Genomic DNA, 13,146 nt, shown 5'->3' with positions numbered 1-13,146 from the left:
ACTGGAATGTACACAGATTTACATAACCAAGTGGATCTAGCGACTCACACAGATGGTATGCACAGTTTGGCTATGGTCACCCCCAGCCCTCCTCAGTTGCTTACTGCCTACTTGGATGCAGTCTGTGCCTTTTGTTTGATGCCATGTCCATCACAGCATTGATGGACAGGTTCCACATGAGGATATCAAAGTCCCTTACAGCTACATGCTCCAGGGACAGGTACGTCAGCAATGATGTTAATAGGACATGCTGGAGGGGCATATTACCATCACAGAGGCTCCACTCACTCAGGAATGGGATCACAGTCCCACATATGCACAGACCCATGCTGACCACCTACAGGTGACATCTTCACAGGTGGATGGGTGATCGTATGTTTAGCCCTGGGATATGTTATGGGTCCTTGCTAGACAGAGGCAGAATGAAATGAACATATGTGATATATCTTGTCTGACCTACTATTAACAGGCACAGTCTACTGATCTAGCATGATTGCAGAATACAAACACACTGTGGCTAGGCTTCTACATACCCTAGGGCAGACAGCCTATTGTCAACCTCTGAACCTATGCTAATGTTCAGAATGCACATTGTTCAGTGATGGTACTGATTGCAGGTTTTGTTTCTTCTTTGCTTTACCACTTCCTATGAACAACCTAGGTTTCTGCATAACATATTTGATTGTGACATGATGTCACTATATTATATTGTGTCTGCTGTGTTATCACTGTGTGCACATGGTGGATTGGTGAATAGTGTGAGGTTCCTGGGTTGATACTTGCAATTGAGGGATATATGTGGCCCACTGCTGTACTCAAACTTGCCCTAAGTGTGTGAGCATGCCCAGTTCAGACTTTCAGTGTTTTGTTGCCTGACATTTGTCTCATAGTTTCAAGTGTGTGAGCATGCCCAGTGTGACCTTGCAGCATGTTGCTGTCTGAGGTCCACTACATTTGTTGATGTGTGTGAACATTACCAGTATTAATATTTATACTATATGTGTGTTGAATATTAGGTTCTAGTATTACTGCAGGACTCACCTTTGTGTCTTAACTCAACAGGGATTATGCTATGCCTGCAAGGTTTCCATGAGATACTTAGCATTGACTGATCAACATTTTTTCATACAAGCTGACCATCAACATGCTGTCATGGTTTAATGGTTCTGTACTCTGACTATAGTGCACTGTATCCTTGGTTCGAGGACTGTCACTGCTTCATATTTTCATACATGACAGAGCAGACTGCTTCAAGAAAAGGGAAGCAAATATGAACTTGTTAACCTGCTATTGATGAACTATACCCACATTTGACCAGACTTGCACAACATTGCTCAATGTTGCCCAACATTGCTGGACAGTGCACAATATTGCTGAACATTGCCTGTAGTTGTGCTACCTAGAGTGTGAATTTTTGTTTACATATACTAAATAGTGGTGAGAGCTGTTTAGCAGTGATTTATATTGCTTAACACATAGCAATCATGCCTCAGGTGGTGCTGCAGGGCTGCCTATGTCAGATGCACATTTTACACTCCCTATACATGTTTGTTAACAGGTAGTGTCAAGTTAGGCATCACTTTTACTATATGTGCGAGTCGGAGAGATGTATCATTTCCAGGGTTCCTACTGAGCCAGTGTATATGCTATGTGTTGCCTCTTTGCCAAGGCCAAAGCATACTGGGCACACCTCTTTCTGCCTACTGGGGCAGACTCAGGTTGTTCCTCCTCTGAGTCACGCTCTGCCTGTGATGGCCTTGGCAATGGTGAGGGGCTGTTGTGCCCGGCCCTATGCTGCTCCTGCTGCAGCTGTTTTCGCAGGATCATATTGTGTAGCATAGCACATACCATGACAATTTGGGTACACATAGTTGGTGAGTACTGCAAGGCTCCACCAGATGTGTCTAGGCACCAGAACCATGACTTGAGCAGCTGAAACACACGCTTGATTACATTTCATGTTTGTGCGTGTGCCTCATTATGGCATTCCTGTTCAGGTGTGTGTGCATTTCTGATGGGTGTCATCAGCCACGGCTCGAGTGCATATCCAGCATCCCCCACTAGGTGACCATGAGGGATGTCCCCATTGGCAAATGTCTGGTACAGCTGTGTCAGATGCCAGATATGGGAGTCATGGTAGCTTCCAGGGCAGCCAGCACACACATTCATTATTATGCCCTGGGCATCACACATGACCTGGCAGTTGATGGAGGGGTAACCCTTTCGGTTATAGTAGAACCTACCCCGCTCACCGGCTGGTGCTTTGATGTTAATGTGCGTGCAGTCTATTGCACCCACTTCCTCAGGGTATTCCGCTATTTGCTGGAAGAGATGCATATTGCTGGCCAATACCTCATGGGAAATGGGGAAATATACATGATCACCAACATGTGCTGTCATGGCATTCAGGAACTGGTGCAGTACCCCAGATGCTAATGCCTGTGAAATCCCCATCATATCATCAGTTGGTCTCTGGAAGGTACCTGTTGCTAATATTCTTAGGCCAATACATACCTTGGTTTCCACTGGGATGGGTTCCCCTCTGTTGGTTCTGTGTGTGAGGCGTGACCTGCACAGCTCAACAATTTGCTGCATGAGGTCTCTGTCCACTCTATAGCGCTCCACTATCTCCAGCTCATGTAGCCCCTGGTAGGTTACCCTAGGCCTGTACAGTCTTCTCCGTCTCCTAACTGTGGATTGCTCAGCAGCATTTGCATTGTCACCACTCTCAACATGTTGTATATGTCACCTTAAGACAGCAATGGCAGCCCCTAACATTTCTTTGTCTCAGTAAATCTTTTTCAGTTTTCAATTCTATTAGCTTACTGCAGTGTTGCAGTGTGTCTGAGAAAAACATACTGGAATGTGTTTTGCTGAGTTTTAAGTGCTGGGCTGGGCTAGTTTAATGCCTGTGTAATTGGCTGATTCTGATTGTTTTCACCTGCTAGCTCTGCTAGTACTCCCTGGTTAACTTCCTACAATTTGTGGTGCTTCCTTTTCCCTTTCTGTTTCCTCAGGGGGCAGCGCAGCACAAACAAGCGCAAACACGTGCACACCAGCTCACACGCATGCACACATGCTTATACGGACTAAAACTTGCTTATTCTTGTTAAAACGCGCGCACACCAGCGGAAACACGCTTACAACTGTTTACACAGCCTTACATATGCATACTCAAGCCTACATATGCGCACACACGCTTACACGTGTGCACACTGTCTTACTCAGGTTTACTTTTGCGCACACGCGCGCATGCATGCTCATCAAGAAACTTTGGTGTTATCCACAGCATACACCTTCAATTTCTTGACTTTACCTGGCCTACCTGTTGACACACCTCTTTCACTATTATGTAAATGTAAGCTGACACATGTCACTCTGCTCCAATGAGCTGCACTCCTTTCATACATAACCCCCTCGTGATGTCACCTATCTTCTACTCTGTTACTCCCCTTGTCCTACTCCTACACTCCACTGACTGTGCTCATTTGCTATGTAAACTTGCGATTCACTATCATAACTCTTATTTGCATAGGATTGCCTACTAATGTTTAGTTACATCTCTTAGACTGAGCTTCCCCCTTAGCAACCTCTACTCGGTGGCCATGTTGTCTTCAGCCTGCCATTCCCTTGCATTGTAAATTCATTTTAGCTATGAAATCCACATTTGTGGATCTTAATTATTAATTTTCTGCTTTTTAGGGCACAGCGTGTTTGCGTGGCGCTGCGCTATGGTTAAATCCCAGAAATCGGGATTAAAAAAAAGTTATTTTATTTTTAATTTGCATCACTTCCCATTGCCAATAGCCGTATTTTTGACCATTGGCATGCTTCCTCCTGTGAATGCATGCATTTTTTCCATCTGACATGGCTCAGTTTTGCTATTTGCAGAACCGTACTCAGTTATCAACTGAGTACGTTTCTGCAAATAACACTGCTCCTACTCAGACAGGTTCGGGATTCCTGGATCGCAATTTTACCTCATTTGCATGGCTTTCGCCTGCAATTGAGGTAATTTGCATATCCCAGCCCTGTCTGTGTAGGACTAGTTTGGGGAGCTCAGTTGCACGCCCCTGCCGGCTGTTCCTGGATCACTCGGTGGACAAGTTGGCTTGCTGGAGTCTTACTCTACTCTTAGACTCTGTGCAAGCCTTCATGAATCCGGCCCTATGTATACCAATCTTGACTATCTCCAGCTTTCTGTATCAGTTAAATCATTTGATTTAATTGATTATCATGATAAAGAATTGGGCAGTCATTAATGATGATGATGCAAAAATCATTGAAAATATAGGGGGAGGTTTAAAAATGGTGGCAAGAAGATGCAAAAACCTTAAGGACTTAATAGAGCATTGTAAAAACCTACTAATATCTTGCATATGGGTATGAGTACGTATGGAATATGTAACTACTGCAGTTTTATATCCCGAGGTCAATGTGTTGAGATCAGAAATAGAAATATAGAATTACTGGAAAATGCAATTGTAATACAAAAATGGTAGTTTATATTGTCATATGCCAATTATGTACGACATATTATATAGGAAAAACAACTAGAAGTTTGAAAGAGAGAATATATGAGCATATTTATGCAATCAGAAAAGGCTTTTTAACAAATTCATTAGTAAAGCATATAAATATGAATTTAAAGATCATCTGTTCAAGTTTTGTGTAATACAGCAGATTAAAGAAAAGGACAGGGGTGGACCTCACACTATTCAGCTGGAAAAAGCTGAATTGGTTTGGCAACTGCAACTACATTCACATGTATGGCCAGGATTAAATGATTACTGCACTATTAATAGCATACTTAAGTTAAAGGTATTGGCTAGGTAGTAAGTAAAAAAGTAAAACAAACTAAAAAAGTAAAAAAGTAGGAAAGTGAATAAGTAAGGAATTATTAATAATAATAATAATAATAATAATAATAATAATAATAATAATAATAAACAAAATATTATTCATAATATTTGCAGTTTAGGCATTGGTTAGCATGTTTGCATTCATATTGTGTATTTTCAAGAGTATATAACAATCACTGTTTTATTAATTATTGGAAAACAAAACAATGTTCTGTGCCTCATCAAAGTCCAGTCAAATAAACCATAGTAAATATCCAAAAACCAATAAGACTGGACACTGCTCGAATACCAAATCCTTCTGTTTATTAAAAATAGACATACAAGTGATGAGCGCTTTCGGGCCTCTGCCCTTCATCAGATAAAGCATCTCCCAAAACCAAACATTTTAAAACAAGTACAAACCAATAGAAAATCAGTAAAAATCAGTAAAAAACCCGCCTGTTCTTAAGGGCGGGTCTCATAGGAATGACTTCATTAAGCCCAGGACTCCTGTGTGCCATTAACTCAATTATCCATTTAGATTCAGCTAGCTCTGTTAACTGTTTAATGTCTCCCCCTCTTTTGTTCAACTTCACATTCACTATCACTTTAAACTTGAAGCTATGTGTAGGATGAGCTACCAAGTGTCTATATAATGCATTGCGTATGTCTCCATTTCTAATCGAAGAGAGGTGCTGCAAGACCCTAACTTTAAACATACAGTTGGTCTTGCCCACATAAAAACTTGTGCAGGATTGACACTCAGCCAAATAAACCACATCAGTGGTTCTACATGTTGCTCTCCCTTTCAAATCAAACAATCTTCCAGTCACTGGATGTACAAAAACGCCCCTACTATCTACATAAGCACACGCCTTGCATAGCCCACATGGAAAAGTGCCCTGTTTAGTGATGGCCAGATTATCCATACTGGTCTTTGTCTTATCCCTGCAAAGTAAATCTTTCAAGTTTTTATTTCTTTTATATCTAAAAACCGGTTTATCACCTAGCATACCCTTCAAACTTACATCACTAGTCAAAATGTTCCAATTCCCTCTGATCAGTGCACAAACATCACCTATATTACTGCCATAAGTTAGTGTCAACCTAGAATCATGTCCACTGGCCCTGTCAAGTTGTGAGCTTGTGCCTGTATCAACGGTTCTCAGCCATGGTTTATACCTATCCTTCCTATAATTTCTGCCAAACTCCATCCTGTTGTTCACCAATTTCCTATCATAACCCCTGGTATGAAAACAGTCCTTCAGGGTCCCCAACTCTTGCTCGAAGCATGCATCATCATTGCTGATTCTAGAAATCCTAGCAACCTGTCCCTGCACTATATTAGGAAATATGTGTCGAGGGTGCATGCTATCAAAAGAAAGCAAGGTATTCTTCCAGCAGTCTTTTCTATACAAACTGGATGAAAAGCCATTTTCTGTCAACTGTACCCTGACATCCAGAAAGTCAATCTGTGTGCATGAGCTGTTAACCGTGAACCTCAAAAATGATGTGGTGGTATGTAGGTAGGAGACGAAATCTGCTAAAGAGTTATCGTCCCCATCCCAAAGAATAAAAATATCGTCCACAAAACGCTTATACATCTTGATATGACCTTTCCATGACATGTTATGTTCGATTAGAAATGGAGACACACGCAATGCATTATATAGACACTTGGTAGCTCATCCTACACATAGCTTCAAGTTTAAAGTGATAGTGAATGTGAAGTTGAACAAAAGAGGGGGAGACATTAAACAGTTAACAGAGCTAGCTGAATCTAAATGGATAATTGAGTTAATGGCACACAGGAGTCCTGGGCTTAATGAAGTAATTCCTATGAGACCTGCCCTTAAGAACAGGCGGGTTTTTTACTGATTTTTACTGATTTTCTATTGGTTTGTACTTGTTTTAAAATGTTTGGTTTTGGGAGATGCTTTATCTGATGAAGGGCAGAGGCCCGAAAGCGCTCATCACTTGTATGTCTATTTTTAATAAACAGAAGGATTTGGTATTCGAGCAGTGTTCATTCTTATTGGTTTTTGGTTATTAATTATTGGGTCTCATAGAAAATGCATTGCTAGTATGATTGAGTTGACCACCATGAAGCTAGAAGATAGCATTGAAACCTTAATGTTGAACATTTAAAACTTTAGGCTTTATTTAAACATGAATCTTCATTTAAAACCAAAGGTAAAAAAGAAGCAAAGCACTTTTAACCTATTCAGGACTTCTTCAGTTCAGTCTGAAGTTTCATGTTTAAATAAAGCCTAAAGTTTTAACTTTTCAACAATAAGGTTTCAAAACTATCTTCTAGCAATGTGGTGGTCAACTCAGGAATATTTTCTGTTTTTTTCTCACTTGTTTGCACCTGGGAAGACCTTTAGCAGCTAAGGAAGTTTTTTTCTGCCATTGCTAGTATGATGGATGTAGTAAGTTTTTCATTTAAACTATGAATATTTGTGTGTGTGCGTGTATATATATATATATATATATATATATATATATTTAATATATATATATTTATATATATATATATATATATATATATATATATATATATATATATAATGATTAATTGTCTGCAATATAATTATTCATATCATTCATGGAGCATGTTGGCTTAGGTGATTGGATATTGTATCAGTATTTTAGCAACAAGTTTTTATATGGGCCATATGTTTAAAAAAACACTGAATATGTCACTTTCTGTTTGAAAAGGAAATGATGCCATTGTAAGTATATAGGAAGGAAGGTTTTAGTTGTTGTTTGTTGTCTGATGAAGTTTGCGATTTGAGACAAATGAAAAGTGCTTAACAGTAAATAAAGAAGCCACTCTATATCCATCACCATCATTATTTGGTTTTAGTTATATAGTCTGTGCACTTTTTGGTTCATTTACATTCTGTTTTTCAGTTAGACTTGTGTTATATGAGTTGTATAGATGACTATCAGTAAAGTATGAAGTCCATCCCAGGGCAGAAAATAAACTTTTAATTACAGAAACATAATTGTCAGGATACCCCCAGTCACACATATAATTCATATATCAACTGCTGTATGTACTTATTATGTACAATTATCTTTAGTTTGTTAATTTTTATATAAAATTAAGTGGAACAGCATTAATACAAGTTGGAGTGTGCTGGATTAGAATGCTGGCTTATCTGTGTTGTGCCTATGCACTTATACCTGCTGCCACAAGGAAAGCTGGGCAGCTGCTCTATTTTTTTTCACTCATTAGTGTCTACAGTGCTAACTTCCACACAATGCCACTTAACATGTTTGCATACAGGCAGGTGGAACAAGTAACAATGTATCTTTTTTTCAAGTTACAGTGTATTGTTATTATCCACAGGTTTTGTGTATGAATGCTGATCGTTGTGCAATGTCGCTTAGCATTTTTGCCTGAAGAAAGGCAAAACAATTAACAATGTATCTTTTTTGCAAGTAATGTATCATTTTGTTTGAGGCAGTAAGCTGGGTTTGCACACTACTGAGCAACTTGCCAATGAGACAAGCAAAGTTCAAAATAATTTATTATTGTAAAAAATGGTTATTAACTTTTATAGTAATAAAAAAGTGAGACTTGAACCATGATCTAGCTATCCTATGAACTGTGTGGCTCAACATGTTTACAAGGTATCCTACCCACACATTTGATTCGCAGGTCAAATTTATGAGGTCCTTATCATACAAGTTGCTGACCACCACACAGTGACACTAAGCAGCACACTATGAAAATATTATTTAGAAAAAAAAATGCTAATATGTTAAAGATTTTTACACAGCTCTTGACTGAACTATCATACAAATGAAACTTCAAAGCACAATGGGAGTGTGTTATCTCCCTTTGCCACACAAACAACACTGCAGCAGGAAAGCAAATCATGTGCATACAAGCAATTCACATTTCCTCCACAGTATTAACAAGAAAATTCACTTGTGCACTCACATTTGTTTGTACATGTGCGGCTTACATAATTAGCACAATGATTGATCACACAACCATTTATGAATATGTTGGCACCAATGCAGCTTTGCCTTCTCTTTGTATTGTGTGCACTCTTCTCTTATCTGTGCTGTACTCTCAGAAATGCATTGTATAGTCTATATTGCATTTTGTATCTTTCTTCTTTAACTGCATGATAAAAAGTACTTGCTAGTGTAAAACATTTATTAGCACAGGCAGGAGCGTCTGTCTATTATGGCACAAATGTGACAAATGTGTACTGTTCAGTTCCATTTAAAACTTTCCTACAAGTCTTACTTTGTAAGTGTATCCTGGGTGACACACCCAATGCAGGTAAGGTTGTCTGAATTGCTGTTGTGTCTTTCTTCTCCCTCCCACTAATCATTCAAAGTTGCAACCCATTAGAAACTAATGAGGTTAGAAAACAATTCAATTTGTCCAGGGGCATCTTTCCTGTTCAGGGGTTAGACAGAGTTAGAAGAAATGTTTGGGGTTGTGGTTGGGAGAAGGAATTAAGGCTAGGAAGTAAGGGAAGGTTTGGGTAGAGTTTGGGAAGTGAAGGTTTAATTTAATGTGGGAAAAGTTGGAGGAAATGAGGATGGTGCAGGATGGTGCTTAGAAGTTTTTATGTGAGTGTAACTGAGAAGGGCATCAGATATAGGCGTGATCTCACTACTGCAAGTTGCTGTGCAAGTATTACGTCCGTGATGACCTTTAGTTATTGTGGTGCAGGTAGGCCTTGGGCTATCTTTAGTTGTGAAGGCATACCCCAATGGTAGGGGTTTGCTTCGCTTTGTTTTGAGTTTGTTGTGATCTCCATGTAATTTGTTTTTCTCCTCTGGTATAGTAGATAGATACTGGTCTGTGGGTGATCAGCTTTGGTCAGAGGGTGCTAGTACATAGGTGGGATCAATGTGGGGGGACAGCTAATCAAGTCTTTGGTGCTGTCACAGATATTCTCTAGTTAAGTTGCAGTTCACTTTTCTTTTCTTTTTTTTTTTTTTTTTGTTTGGCAGCATTGCAGTTTTCAAAGGCAGTATAGCAGAAGTGTCTTTATTCATTGCTGGTGGTCATCTGAGAGGGGCAGCAGTTACTGGGCTGCTCACAGTTCACAGTGCATGTGCTTGGTTGTGGTGGGAGCCATTAATTAGTGAAGTTATAGCATACCTTTTAACTGCACAGACTTTTTCAGAATGTCCAGATTTCACCTCATATTTGTTTTGTAGCTTGGGTTTTCTGTTAAATTAGTGGTGCTTTATTAGGAGGAGGTTACGGGCTAATGGCAGGCATTCAAGTTTTAGATTGTATGCACTTCAGGAATGCAGGCTATTGCAGAACCTGTTATTATGGCATCTGGTTAAGTTTCTAAGAGCAATTTATAGGCATGATCCCCATGTTAGTCCTTCATCCCACTTTGTTGGCTGTGTCCTGGTTTCTTGCTTGGGGAGGTTATGAGGTATGCCTGGATGTTGGCCTGAATGGTGGAGTACTGAGTGGCCTTTGATGGTTGAGTGCATTGAGGTAGTGCATGCAGGTGTCAATGCTGATGGCTGGATGTGGAGTTGCAGGGTCCATGGCTATTCATGGGTCAGGGGTCACTGCTACATATTTGTGGTTGGTGTCACAGCTGTGGGGTCATTGGTTCAATGCAGCATGTGAAAGAAAAAAAAGCAGAATTACATGGAAACAGCATTTTGGGATTGTTAGTGGTTGTGGTGGTGCAGCGTGCTCTGGGCTGGTAGTCCAGCTGGGAGAGTTAAAATAGGTTCTTTGCAGGCTGGGGGAAACAACAGCATTTAACAGATGGGAGCATGCATGTGCATTTTGTGGAAAACTAAGATGTGAAATCAGATTTGTTTACTACAAATATTTAAAAAAAAATAATAGGAAGGAAGGCTGTCATAGTTATATGTTTGAATGCTTGGCGGTATGAATCTAGTCTTTGAAATGCTAGTGTGAAGACAGGCAGCATTTGAAAAGTCTTCCTACAAGCTGACCTTGCAGATACTTAGAGACATTTTGTAATGGTGGTCTAATAAATGTGCTTCTGAAAGGCAAGTGTTGGCAAATGGTGCTTACCTTGTAAACAGAAGGTACATAGTTGGTGTTTTTTTGTTTTCTTTTTTGTTACAGCTATCCTCACAGTATTTTAACTTTTCTCCTTCATTATTGTCTGTTTTCTTTTGGCTGATGTGCAGACTTTGCAGCAGAGATGGGCAGACATAATTTTACAGGCAGAGGAGCTGTTCTTTGAGTTGCCTGGCAATGGGACACTGGCACCTGAAGAACCTGGTGAGTCAAGTCAAAAGAGGAGGAAGCTGGCAGTGAGGTGCAGGTCAGTGGCCTTAGAGAAGTGGGCACAGCAGGTGAGGTATGCTGTCACAGGGAATATTCCCACTGCTGGACCGATGCATCATGCAGCTGCAGGTAATGATATATTGTTGGGAGGTCATGTAGGTATGTCAGACTTGGGACAGCTTGGGGATGGTTTGGAGTTGTTGGGGATGAGTTACAGCAGGTGGCTAGAGAGGCAACGGGTACCATGGGGCATCAGCAGAGACTGAGTGATGGAGGCAGCAGGCTCAAGGTGAGGCATTCATCAGGAAGGGTAGTCTGGGGTTGCCATTGGGGAGTTTGGCATCAGCTATGGGTGGGATGGAATAACTATTATGAGGTTGGGTCAGCCTTTGGGATTTGAACAGGTGGTTGGTTAGCTATGCAGGCACCTGGGCAGGGGTTGCAGTCTTTCTGACACCTCACATACCAGTTTCAGTTAAACAGAAGATCAGTAAAGGGGAATATGTTGATGTCTTTGAATTAATTAATGTAGCTTGCTTCAGCATTTTTTGTAATCAGAAACTACAAATAGCAAAGATTTTCTGGTGGCTTTAGCAGCTTTGGGATGGAGGAGAGTAGGTAGGTTGTGCCCAAGAAGATGGGAGAATTGGGTGTTAGGATATGTGTACTGCATAGCAGTTATTTTGAGAAGTATAGTGCCTTAGCCCTCCCAGTCTTGGTATATTTTTTTATGATCTGAGAGGAGCAACAGTTATGGGTGGGTAGTGCTTGGCTATGGTACAATCATAGGGTTTGTAAACAGAAAGTGGTTGACCAGTCACTGTGTTGGGAAATTAGGCACCCTGACATATGGCTGTTAACAGAGTGCGTAAGTTAGGAAGAGAGGGGTGGGAGTGTGTTGGGCCTTTAATGTGGAGAGGTGCTCATAGCTGGCAGGGAGGTTCTATCACACTTCTTTAAAGTGTGCAGGAATAGATCCAGTGGTGCAGTGTGGCTGGCAGGAAGGTAATGCACTCACTCAAACTTTGCTGTCAGGCGATTCGAGTGGGTTACTTGCTTCTTTCCAGAGATTTCAAGGTTTGCAAGGTAGATGCAATTTTTGTGGACAGAGAGAGGGTGTCCTTGCGGGGGGAAAGAGGAAGACCAAGGGATGCATTCTCCCACTGAGGTGCAGAGGTGCAGGTATTGCAGCATATTTTCCAGCAATTTCTTGATTTGACACTTAGGGAGGAATTATTTGATGAATTTTCCTGGGGATTTTTATTTAAATCAAGGGTGTTGGGGGATGGAATAGTATGTAAGAATTTGCAATCAGCGCAGGGAAAGGAACATACTTTGGATGGTTTGGTGGAGAAGGAATGGCTGAAGAGTAGGATATTGGACCCTTTTGACAGTCATCCCTTTGGCAGTTTTAAGGACTCACCATTGGGTCTGGTTCCTAAGAAGTCGGTCGGTGAATTTCAGTTGATTCATCATTTGTCTTACCCAGAGGGTAAGTCCATTAATGATTTTATTTCAGTGGAGGCCACCATGGTCAGTTATACATCTCTGGATGATGCCATGATGGTTATTTGTGAGGGTTTTAAGGATCCACGGTTGGTGAAGGTGGACTTTGAATCTGCATTTTGACTTTTGCCAGTATGGGAGGAGCAGCGGCCATTGTTAGGTATGGTGGTTAGGAACAAGTTTTACTTTGACAAAACAATGCCAGTGGGATGCTCAGTAACCTGTGGTACTTTCGAGAAATTTAGCACTGTACTCCATTGAATTTGGCAGTAGCAGGTGGGCACTCAGAAGATGGTGCATTACCTAGATGATTTCTTGATAGTAGGCGAGAGGCCTGGAAGAGTGCAAGAAGGTATGTGAGAATTTTTGGGGATGTTTGAAGAGCTGGGGTCGCATTGGCTAGGCAGAATCTAAAAAGCCCAGATAAGGCATTGGATTGCTTGGATTTGCTAGTAGATGCAGAGTGTGGATTGTTTTGTTTACCAGTGGACAATGTAGCACTTTTGAAGGAAAAGATTGGGTAGGTAG

Source organism: Protopterus annectens, chromosome 7.part0 (genome assembly GCF_019279795.1).
Source record: "Protopterus annectens isolate FY-2018-M chromosome 7.part0, PAN1.0, whole genome shotgun sequence".
Lineage (NCBI taxonomy): Eukaryota > Metazoa > Chordata > Ceratodontiformes > Protopteridae > Protopterus > Protopterus annectens.
Note: the sequence above shows the minus strand (reverse complement) of the source record.